Raw genomic sequence first — 13,108 nt, 5'->3', positions numbered from 1 at the left:
CCAGAGAAACACGCATGGCACCCGTCCCCACGGAGCCTGCCTTGAGCTAACGACAGTACTCTCCTGCTTTCACAACCCCAGCCTTCAAACCTGCAGTTTAAAACAATGCCTTGGGGATTGTGAACCATTTTGAGGGAGATTTTGCTGAAAAGGAAAAACATGGCATACATGGGACAAGCCAGAAAGCAATACGTATTTGTAAATGTGTTTGTAGAGGAAGGATCTTATCTATTCTTAGGAATATATATGTATATGTGTGTATAAAACTAGGTATGTTCCATGTACTGATAACAGGATAAGCATTAAAAGGTGGGACAAGAGAGATGAGGATATTTCACAATTCCAGCCACCTGATGTGCTTCATATGTCCTCTTGGAAAACCTTCTCAATTTCTACCTAGAGTGTGCTGCTGGATGAATGGCAGAAATTCCTAGCCTGGATGGGATGATGGAGGATCTGAAGCCTTGCTGACAAATATCAGCAGTAGGCATCTGATTAGTTAGATGCCATTATGTTGTTCAACCATCCTTAAATAACTATTACACCATTGCAGCCACTAATCCTTTCTGAGAAAGACAAGTAAGAAAGCATTAACAGGGTGACCATTGCATGAGTACTGAACTTTCTTTGGGACTGAATGTTCTGCAGTTTTTGCTGTGCTGTATTCCTTCCTGAAATATTCCTCACTAAGCCCTAACTCTATTAATGTCAAAACTCCTACTAATTTTAGTGGGTCTAGGAAAAAACCTTTTTTATTTTTTTCCCATCAGCTAAGAACAACTCCCTCAAAAGATAGGGGAGAGAGTAGATATAGGATTTTGTAGCCATGTTTCACATTAGAATAATACTATATTTTCACATTAATTTGTCTTGAAGACAGTAAGTACAAACATACCAGCTCTCAAGCCTTAATAAACTCCTTCTTATGTAAAACATATTCTGAGAAAAGCAAAACCTTTACTTGTGGGGAGGATGAGTCAAGCCCGAAAACTTTTCAGTGTTCTTCATTTCTTTTAAAACTCATTCAGAAAATTTCTGGACAAACCATCAGAGATACTTTTGTGGGTTTTAGGCATAATGGGCTCTACAGTGAAAAAAGCAGAGCAGTCTGTAATGGAAAGTCCATACTAACTATCGTTTGCTGTTTTGGAATGCCCATGTAAAACTGGAAATAATTTTACAGACAGTACAAGGTTCCTAATTTCGTTTTCCTTGAGGAAAATAATAGATGTGCAACTGCTCTAAAAACAGTGAGCAGGCAACGTCCTGGTGTGTCCCTAGCCCGGGGACACCCACTAGATGGGGATATTTCCATAGGACACTCCTGGCTCCCGGCAGAGCTCGGTGTGCCGCGGCTGTACCAACACCAGCTCATTCACGTTTCAGATTCTCGAGTTTTAACCAGCGTTAATTTGTTATAAATACTAATTCAGGGCAGTAGCAGGCAGTTTGGGGCAGGCTTTCTCTTTAAAGAGCAGCCAATCCAAGTAATGTTTTCACATGAGAAAGAGCAGATGAGCATGGGCCTGTGCACACACACACACACACACACACAAGCACACACACTTGCACATGTAGATGTATTCAAGAGCCTGACTGGAGCAAAAATCCTACTGCTCCTTAGCTGGAGTGAGTTCTTCTACAGCCTTTGAAAGTCAGGCAACTCAGACATGCAGGACTTTGGGCACAGACTAGTTTTTCAATGGCCTTCTGGTTTTTGTCAAAATTTGAACTCAGTTACACTTTTTAGAAGTATTTGCTGAATGCTTCTAGAAGGTTTTCTTGCGAATCAGAAACTTCCATTTTGTTTATGTGCAGGATCCTTTTCCGCAGCCCGGTGTTTTTCAGTCTGCAAGAATCTGGTCTCTATGCAATGGGAATAAGGCCTATGTGGGGTAGTCACTTTTGCCAAGAGTAAGAAACTTACCAAAATGCTGAGATTTATGAGGTCCTGTTTTCTTTATAGGTGCTAACATTAGAACATGGAAATATGCCTTATTTTCACCCTGTGTGGCACAGTTTTGGGGATCTGCTAGACCCACTCACCTTCTGTTTGCAAGATTCACAGAGCCACTTAGGTTGGAAAAGATGTCTAAGATCTTCATTCTGTTAACCCAGCACCGGCAAATCCCACTAAACCATGTCTCCAAGTGCCACATCTACACATCTTCTAAATACCTTCATGGATGATGATTCCACCACTTGCCTGGGCAGCCTGACCATCCCTTCAGTGAAGAAAGGTTTCCCAATATCCAATCTAAACCTGAGGCAACTTGAGGCCATTTCCTCTCTTCCTATCACTCGTTGCCTGGGGGAAGAGGCCGATCCCCACCTGGTTACATCCTCCCTTTCAGGCAGTTCTAGAGAGTGATAAGGTCACCCCTGAGCCTCCTTTTCTCCAGCTTAAACACACAGTCATGATTTTAAAAGATTTCTATCTTCTTTACAAGTATTTAATCTGTGCTCTCTCTGCCTCTCTGTGTTCCTAATGTGTCATACCCCAAATAACTTAAAAATGCATGTATTTCTTGAAATCACTTACAATTAAAATTATCTTTTTTTCTGTGAGCCTCAGGGAAACCAGGTCATACATGAGCTCCACAGGTCCTGCATGAACTTCACACACTCCACAGCACAAAACAGATTCCAGAGACCTAGGAAGTCATCACAAATACCACTGAGCTGAATCACTGCATAAACGTTGTCTTTGTTAACTATTTATTCCCTAAATGTTATCTTTGTTAACTATTTATTATTCCCTCACACCTAAAACCTGGATAAGAGTACAGGAACCCACACCTCACTATCAACAGGGACACACTGCTCTTTTTTTTTTGTCTCACCTCTTTTCCATTGCACTGATAACTGTGGATTTTTGCCAGCTGCAAGTAGTTCTTGGCTGGCATTTGAGAAATAACTCAGCTGGTGGCTGGGAAAAGTATGTAGGGATGATCCACCAGAACAAATTAACTCCTTGGTCTCTGCTGTATTTCTTTGACACAGCCAGCTTTCCTTTAATGATCAGGTGCTGTTCAAATTCTCTGAAGTGCCTTCTTTTGTCCCCCTCCTAATTTGTTTAATCAGAAGTATTTCAAATGGCAAACTAGAGGCATAATTTAAGCTGGAGTGTATAATATGTGGAAAAAACCCCCCAACTTAAAACCCTCTCTCCTTACTTGTACGCAGCATGAGTAAGAAATCTGACCGTGTATCCACAGGCTGCAGCTTTTCGGAAATAAACCATCAGTCAGTAAACAATGCAAGTTTGATTCTGGACAACTTTCCAGCATCAGTGATATAACCCAGTGGAACTGCCAGAAAACATTGTCCAAGACAAGCCAAATAAAATGTTTATTATAAAGCAAGGTGCTCTCTGAAACATCTCATTTTCAGAGAAGTATTTGCGCGGTCTCTTTTTGTTTTTATCAGCAAATTGCTACTTCTTCAAACTGTAATGTCCCATTAAGTTAAAAACACAAGTGTTGTGGGGAGCATCTTATGTCTCAGTTTGACTACACACCATTGGAAGAGAAGAATCAGAAGCTCTGTTTTAAAGGCTTTTCTTGATACTTACATGTTCTGTTAAAAGAAAATACCTAAATTAACTTCATGCATGTGCAATGCTGAGGTCCCTTCTCCAATATGTAGAGTGAAAGACTCCCAGAGACCAAAATAGCATGGGCGAAAGCCTGCTATGAAGTAGACAGAGAGTATGAGATACAAACTACAGAAGGGAACACCATAATCACAGCCCAGCAGCTGTGACCAAAGGAAAAAAAGGTCAGCACGGTGGGAGAGGCAGGATGGCAGTGATGCCTTGATGGGGCTACCTAAAAACAGAGGCTAGACAAAATTAAGAGAATAAAAGGGGTTATATTTATTGAAGGGCCTTCAGGTACATTCAGGGCAGTCAAAGCCCCTGGGGGCTACAGCCAAAAGGAACAACGAGTCACGAGTTTTTAATACTTTTGTAAGTTTGATCCATTTGCATATGGGGGATTAATCCTCCAATTACAGCTTCAGGTAATGAAGTCATTACCCCAAGTTTGCTTCCCCCCCAACTCACTGTTGTTTACATTTGTCAGGGCCTGAGACAGTAAGGTGTCCTTGAGCTTCAGGCCTAGAGAGGAATTGTTTTGTCTGACCAAAATGGGAGAGCAGCAGCTAACAGTCTATATGGAGTTTAGAATTATACACTAAAGAATTACAGGATATGAAAAATATAAAAGCTAAAATCCTAAAGCATCAGCAGCACCAGGGACACAGTTCAGCAGCCTTTGCATCAAAGCAGGGATGAGTCTGTGATGGTGCAGACTCCCAGGGACCGTGACACCCTCTGGGGCATTCTCAGGCATCAGGGAGCTCAGCCCTGCAGTTCAACAGAGGTTACAGAATCCCTCAGATTAAAAACCACTTTTGTTTTCTAGCCCTGCAGAGCTGATAAGAGAGTGGTGCACAGCAGTTGAGAACTAGCCCAAAGCAGCATGTGAATTATAGAGACGAGAGTCAAGACAGTAATTTATAATGATTCACTTTTAACACTGGCATTTACAAAAAAAATATTACTCACTAGAGAATGCTTTTGTTACAGCTTTGTTGTGTTCCACACTGCAAGTATGACCCTCTCTTATCTTTTTATAAAAATGCTACCAGCATCATGATTTGTGCTGTTCAATAGCAAGTCTCATTCTCACAGCTCCTTATCACACAAGCACATCTTTATGCTTCCACGTCATTCCCACCATGGGAGAGGGAAACAGTTTTAATCAAACTCCACAGAGCCTACAACTGTTTTGAATGTCATTTAAAAGCCATTCTCACCAGCTGAATAGCTGTAGAGATACCAAATGTATCAGACCAATCTGACCCAGTTCTGACCAGGCTTAGGCCCAGCAACAAGCCTGGTGTGTTGCATGGATCAGCCTTCAGCCCAATCCTCCTACCTAATTCCAAAATCCCCAAAGAAACAAGAGGGAGGCTGTGACTGAAATGGAAAAAAATCAGAATGGATTAAACATTACATAGCTGCAAAAGTAGATAATTTAGGGTGATACCCTTTTTCTTCCATGACCGACCCAATGCATGCAGCCAATACATCCAAATCCACCCACTTCTGTGAATTATGCTGGAAAGAAACATGTGTATCTTAAACATAAAATATCATAGGAAAACCTGTGCTTTGAATAGCTTATAATTTTGCTAATAAAACCTTGTGATAGATGGCTTATTAAACTATCTTTTGCCCCAAATGATGACAATACTGTAGCCTTTTGGGAAATGAGACACAAATGTGTCTGTCCCTTGCTACTTCTGTACCACACGTACATCCCAGAGGGATGAAGGATACATCAGGATCAGAAATTGGGCTTTGCTTTTGCAGGACTTGACAGATCAGTAATGGTGAAAGTATTTGACTGGAGGCTTGGAAGCAGTCAATGAGAGATAGCAGCAAGGCTGCAGTCTCGTGAAACGGAGAAGCTGAAGTATTAAATGTTTTATTCCAGCTAAGTGACAGTGACATGTCCCCAGCCAGCTCCTGGCACAGGGCTGCCTGCGTGAGGCTGTGTCAGCCTAGAAAGAGAGTGAGGACTCAGCTCGCAAATCACGAGCCTTCAAATATGGAAGGCTGTAAAAATCAAAGATTCCTTGCATGCTCAGAGTACTTTTTGTTCTGATAAGGAGAAAACAGAAACTTCTGGCTGCGGCATTTACTTTATTATTCATTTATTTCTGCAGCAAGATGTGTTTTCATGACACAGATACAACAGAATTGTCAAGTGATATAGTCCAGCTTAAAGATTACCAAAACCCGAATAAATGAAACTTCTTTTTATTTCCTTCCCCAATTTTGTTCCAGAGTAGAGATGTTAGCAAAAAAAAAAAAAAAAAGTAGTTCTTAACATAGAAAATAATTAACTTATATTTCTACAATGTTTTGCCCTTATTGTTTAATATGGCACTGCAGGAATTGTTTCCTGCCACCACCACCTTACAGGTCAGTCAGCTTATAGGGATCTGTGGTGCTGTCAGCCCCTGTTGCTGGTACCAAACTCCTTGTTGGGAGTCAGGACAGGCTCTGCACAGTCAGTGTTCCATGCTGTAATTGCAGGGGCAGCTAAAACCTGAAGTATTCACTGCAGCAAGCACAAAACCTTGTGGTGAATGCAAAGGTTTAAGACAAGTACAGGAATCTGTTCCATCAGCAGATGAAGCTGATCCACTCCACAAGGGACAAGGGTAGAACCTGTACCCTGTTGATGCTCAGAAGCCCAGAAAGATGTTCAAAGATGCTGAAATAAAAAGTAGGCTCTTGGAAGACTAACACACCTCCAAAGGCCAGGGAAGTCACACTATTAAAAAATGGAAAGGCTTCGTAGGTGAAAAAAAATGTGCTTTGTGTCACTGGCCCAGAAAATGACTCAGTCACCCTGGGCAAACACACAGTGGGATCAGTCCTTCCTTGCACTGTCCCTGAGTAGTTCTCACACCTGATCTGCACCTCTTATCTCATCTCCAGAAAGTTGCCACGACTGATTTTGCTGCAGGCTGACAACCATGTTGATTCATTAGTTTATTTCGAAGTATGACTGTGTTTGAATCAGTCACTGATTGTCTGGCTGTGTCAGACACATCATGTTCCCTCAGTTCCCCCAGGTTCTCTCTCTTTTGAACAAATTGTGATTTCTTTTACCCCTGTTTTCATTTTGGGCAAATCATGGGTGTTTCTTCCTCTCTGGAATAAGCCCATAATAAAGTGTCCATTATTAATGCTTGTGAGAAATTCTTGATGAACTTTCTTCTCTGATTGATTGCTTTCTCTCCACAACTTGTACTTTTCCTCCCAATTATTCCCTACAGCTAATGAACATTCTGCTTTTCAGCAGGCATTGTGATTCTAGTGGTTTTTTCTTTGTTTAAAGCTTAGTCACATCATCAGCCTTTCTTTTATTCTTTCTGACAGCCTGTTTCTATGTGACAAATCTGGTGCTATGATGCAAACTTCTTCCAGTTATCCTTCCTTTTCCTATGCTTGCACAAGCATAAGATCAGCATCAGGAATATATCTTCAGGGCTTGCAGCTTCCTGGCCAGCCCAATCTCTGTAGCTAAATGCTTGTCAATAACACTGTGTAGCAGCCTGTGATCCTCTTCAGCTGTTGCCGTGCAGCCACACACGTTCTGATAACATTTATGGCAAATCCCTCCTTCCCTGCCCGAGCCTCTCCCGTGTCACTACTGTCACTCCTTCCAGCTGCAGAGCTGCACCATCTGCTGCTGCTAAAGCCTCTCCCATTAGTGCTTATTTGTAGTTTCCCGATGATCAGTTTTAACAGCATTTTAGGGTCGATGACAACCTCCATGTTCCAGGAGGCTTGACTGGATTGCTTTCATGGTGTCTCTTGTTTGTTTTCACAGCTCGTGCAGCAATACGGCAGTCCTTGTTGCCACTGCCACCCACATGCCACACCTCTAGCACGTTTTATCCAGCACATTTTATCTCTCCTTTGTGCCATTTGTGAAGTCAGCGTCACCCAGATTTTGTTTTGCGTGGGGATGGCAGCCCCTGTTCCTTTAATGTGACCACAAAAATTCACTCCCCAGTAGCACTTTGGCCCACTCACACCCAAGTATTTCTAAATAACTTGCAAAGCAAAGTACTTGCTGTAATTTTCATCTTTTCACTCATTGCCTCTGCCCCAGATCCTTTCTGATTCTTAAACGCAGGACTCCATCAAAAGTGGTATCCTCCCTTGTATTGAACTATGCAGACATATTTGATTTTTTAAAAATTCAGAATACTTATGAAAACCTTCCCCTGCAGATGATTCAGTCTCAGTTTTGTTATTTTAGTAGATTTATGGAGTTTTTTATATAAACAATATAAGTTTAGTTTCAGAAACTACAAAGGATACCACAGCCCATTACTTTCAATTTTAAAATATCCTGAATTTATAAGAAAATTTAAAAAAAATATTTTTTGTGCAGAATAAACTTGTGTTAAAGCTAAAGAAGAATAATAGTTCCAACAGGTTGCAGATAATGTGAATTTACAGAGGCATGTGCTTCGGGGGTTTTTGTTGCAGATGATATTCCATATGGATTATGCACTTTGCCCTCCATATTTCAATAGGAATTTATGTAAGCATCTTGCCAGGAAAATACTGGGGAAAAAAAGCTGGAAAATGGCAGCCAAATACACAGTGAAGTGCTAAAGTAAAAAACCATACTAATGAAAAAAAAAGGATTATATAATGATTCACAAACTCAAGAAAGTCAAGATGGACGAGGCACCTGTATTTCCTTAATGAAATGCTTTTCTTTGTTCTGAATCATTCACTTTTCTTGTGTACTTTAACAAAGACCATGTGCAAGTTAAATATCAGTGTGGCAATGACTTTGTACTGGCTCTTGCAGCTCTGAAGATACACAGTCAGCTGAGAACACCAGCTAGTCCTGGCTTGAGCAAAGGGATTAGAGCATCTTTGATTTATGGATTTTAAAAGTCAGATCTTTCCAAATGAAGGATTCGTGTGTTTTTGTAGCCTCGGGGAAGCAGCCAGCTGTGAATGGCTAACCTTTTTTGTGGGATTTCTGTTCTCTTTCATTTAAGACACAAACTTTTTCACCATAACAACCACTAAAAACTGTGTGGCATGAAACAGTAAAAAAAATAAAGGCAGCAGTACCCATCCTTGAAGGAATGCTAATTCAAGCCAGCTTCAATTCCTCAATAGAAAGATGTACAAAATACCATAATTCAGAATGGCAGGCAATTTTAAACTGGAAATGTTGGAGCTGTTCCTCTTACGTGGGTATAAATAATGATAAATCTGCTAAAATCTATGAAAGTAAAATGCCTAATTTTGGCCTAGATTCTGTTCTGAATTCTGTGAAATTAATAATGTGATGTTAGATACACAGGTGAAATATGATCAAAACATTTGGAATATCAAATGGAAAATCAGAGTATATGAATGATGGACTTTTTTACAAGGTTTTATCACATTGTTTGCATTTTTCTTTCTTTTGAAATGATGATATTAAACTAAGTTTTGACTATGTAATAAACCAGAAAATTTGAATAATAACACTCACAATGTATTAATTAGAAAGATCTATTTTGTTAGGTCTTAATGAATTATGGTTTTGATAATATTTTAATATACAGTTTTGTGTTCCTCCTAACTTCATAAATGTTTATGATATTGCTGAACATCAGGAGGTGCAGCTTCTGTATTTCACTCCCAGTTTTCTTAACCACAAAGTCTTAAGAGCATGAAATACTGCCACAGTCCTCATGAGGGTGTTTGTAGCTGTGGATTGTCTCCCCCTCTCCAGTAAAAACGTGTGCACACTTCTGTAAAAAGAACTGACGTTTCCATTTATCAGACAATATTGTACTTCCTGAGAAGTTAGAAAAAAATGGCATGCGGGAGTTTTAAAGTGTAAACTGATTGTATGGAATCATAGAACCATTTGTAAGGGAAAAGATCTTTAAGGCCATCAAGTCTAACTGTTAACCTAACGCTGCCAAACCCACCACTGAATCACGTCCCCAAGTGCCACACCTACACATCTAAATGCAGATGGGCAATATATTTGAGAATCAAAAAGATTCCCATCCACTGCCATGGGCTTATGCATTACAAATAAAAATAAATAAATACTTTCTTATAACTTTTAGAGCCTTATTGCCACGTGATATTATTTTTAAAAGGAGGCAAAGTCTTGGAGAGGCATTTGAAGTGTCTAGGACAGGTACTAGAGTACAGCTGTTTGCCTGTGGACATTGCACTTGTGACAGTAGAAGAGTCCTTACCAGGCTTTGCAGTCTGTGTTAGTCAGAGCAAACACAATATTCTGTATTTCTGTGGTCTGGAAAGCAGATCCAGTTTAGAGGTTTCATCTGGTTTCCTGTTGTCACAGCTCTGATAAGGTCAGGTAGGTGACTCACTGCTCCATCTGCTCTGGTCATGACGAGCTGACACAATGCAAGGCACACTAAAAAAAAGCATTGTGGATTAGTTAGGTCTTCACCAGTTAAAACCTGGAGTACCTTACAAAGAAAATGCAGTCTACAAAGCAATAAAAATGAGATCAAAGTATGTTCATATTTCAGGTGTATAGCTGCTATCTGGCTAAATAGCGAGCCATTAAAAGTGAACAATATTTGTATTTGCATTTTCCTAAGTACAGCTGCCACATGAGGTCTGGGTTTGAGGAAACTGTCAAAGACATACTGTGTGCTGGTAGGTCAATGTTTGATGGCTCCCTGACATATAATAACCTAACGACTAGAAGATTTTACAGTAATCCAGCAGCTTTAAGTTATTGTCCCAACATTTACAAGTTTCCATACTGTAAAACCCCATGTGAGTAAAAAAGTATCCTTATTACATCTGGCTGGTCTGTTTTTCTGCAGCTGACCAATTGATTGATTGCCCACAGTACAACTGCTGGAGAGGGAAGAGCACTATTAATTAAATTGGTAAATGGACATGCAAAAACCCAGATGTTTGAAACACGGAAAACAGAATATAATACACTGCGTCTAAATGAATAAACAATGTGTGGGAAAAAAATAAATCAAAGTTGCACAACTCCCTACCCTGCTGCTTTCAGGAACATGGTCCTTTGTCTCCGAGCTCATCCAACCAGAAGGTGATTTCTATTCTCCAGAATCACTGATTCAGATGATGCCTTTGACAAGAGTGCATTCCCCGTGACGGGGGGCTGGTTTTGCCTCAAATCCACCTTAAGGGGCTTGTTTTGACACTGATCTAAGTCTTACAAATTCCTTTTATGTAAGAGCTCTGAAATGTGCTTTTCCTAACTATGTGTGTATATATTCTAAGATTATTCTGGCTCATTATGTCCTTTCTAAATTAATAAATTAAGGCCTAAGAATAAATTATGTCTTATTTTTGGGTGATGTATCTTTTTTGTGCTATATATGAGATGCTTTTTAGCTGTGTTAGCTTGCCTCAGAAAAAGGTCAGCTCTCTGGGCTGAACCTTAGTTATAGAAATTTGCTATAGTCCAAAATACATTCTCTGACATCCTTTACCTAACATCATTTTGGACGAGGCTTTTCTGCAGTCCAACATAAGAACATACAATTCGTAGTTTGCTTTTAAACAGAAGCAGCGTTTTCAATAGACCTGACTTTCTTCCTTCTGTAAAAAAAACAGCAGAGAGAACCTGATTATGAGGGTTCCTTTACATTAAATACAGATGATTTTTTTTTATTGGATAGATTGTCTCTGTTGCTTTAATCATACAAGATAAAAACAGTAGAACAAATGACAAGAAGAGGTGATCAATACTACAAACTCCTTCTGATCCTCAGTTATTCTGTTTAAAGATAGAGTGTAAGTCCCTCTGGAATTTTTGGGAATTTTCCCACTAATCTCAGCAGGAGATTATTATACATAATAATAATAATAATAATAATATTTTTTCAGTACAAGTAATTAAATAAGCAATTAAATTTCCTAAGGCCCTGATCCAGGTTGTATCTCAGTATAATATACAAGTGTAGCTATTTTCTGTACCATTGTACACACAGCTAGAGTGGTGCAACTTTCTACCTGAGCATTCAAATTCTGCTGAAAGAAAAATAAACCTGTAGCAACTCTCCTGCTAGCTGCATGCTTTGCTATAATTTTAATGTAAATTTAAAAGTGCCTGGGTAGTTGAATAGGAGCAGAGATTTTGGGGCTTATAGCAATGCAACAATATTAGCATAAATGTGCACCACCGAAATTGTAGATAAATGGTGTTGTAGAGGCATTCTGGACTAAGCCAAGAAGGAAGGTAAAGGCTGATCCTTACAAATCCCAATTTTTGGGTGCACTACCATCTATAACAATTTTTCCCTCTCAGCTGGCAACATCCCTGTGCCCAGCAGATCAGGTGATACCGAGGGGAAAAGCACCAGCCTCTGAGCAAGGCACGTCACCCCCATGGCGTGGCTGTCCTCGCTTGGTGCAGTTCTGGGTGCAGGGGACTTCAGCAGCTCCAGGGTGAAGTGCAAATCTAGGCAGGCACTCGAAGTTCAGCTTTAAGACACCACTTGTCTCACCTGGACACAGTCCTAGTCGGTCTAAAGCCTCGTGTGCACAGGGGAGTTATTGTGAAGCAAACCAAGGTGAGAGAGGAAAGCCAGGAGAGGTGCTCTGCACTGACTTCAGGGGCAGATCTTCCTCTCTGGGACACAAACTCATCCTCACCACTCAACTGAGTTCCTGTCCAAAGAAAGCTCATCTGAAGGAGTTGGAAAAACTGAGTTCAAACCCATTAAAGCTGTCAGAGCAAAAACAGTGCACGACTTCACATCCTATCAGCCATGTCACTGTCAGAGCAGGTTTTCTTAAACCACATCCATTGAAGGCAGTATGGGATGGTCTTGTGAAGGCAGGGTTTGGGACTCTGGTCCTTGTCTCACCACAAGAGAGGGAGGCCATAGCTCTTTACACCTGCCTCTTCTAAACTATTTAGGCAATTAACACTTACATGTGTTTAGATTGTTGGGAGAATTGGTTTGAGGCCCAAATTCACAAAGATACTACAAAGAAGTATCTAGATTCTAATCCATTTCCTTGGAGTCTGATCACCTTTGGGAATTTGGGCCTCAGGCATTTTTTTTTAATGCCTTAATTGTACCTGATCTAACATTCAGTTGCTTCTCAGAGCTAAGTTAAAATTCTAGATGTTACCTAAGTGTCACCTGTACACTACCAATATTATTAAGCTGATTTGAGGCAGTGGATGAATTGGAAACCTAACCATAAAGGCAGAGGTGGAAAAGAGGAGTACCTTGTCTAAACATTTCTCTGCTACTACAGGGTTGTTTCATATGCCGTACCTTCTGCAATGTGAGGGAACACAGTTAAACTCTTCATTGATGCCTGGCAACTGCTAACATTCTTTATTCTTTACATTGTGTAGTCCAAGAGGTTTGCATCTAAATAAAGAAAAATCAAACTGTTGTACCAATAAACTAAGATTCATGGTGTGTCCAGAATGAAACCTGCTGTGGCACTGAACAGAAGCACGATGTGTGGTGGCTGGGAGACTGAGGGAAGGGTTTCCCTATGGAGAAACAG

The sequence above is a fragment of the Corvus hawaiiensis genome, chromosome 6 (genome assembly GCF_020740725.1).
Source record: "Corvus hawaiiensis isolate bCorHaw1 chromosome 6, bCorHaw1.pri.cur, whole genome shotgun sequence".
NCBI lineage: Eukaryota > Metazoa > Chordata > Aves > Passeriformes > Corvidae > Corvus > Corvus hawaiiensis.
The sequence above is the reverse complement of the archived record's forward strand: the minus strand, read 5'-3'. Positions refer to the sequence as shown.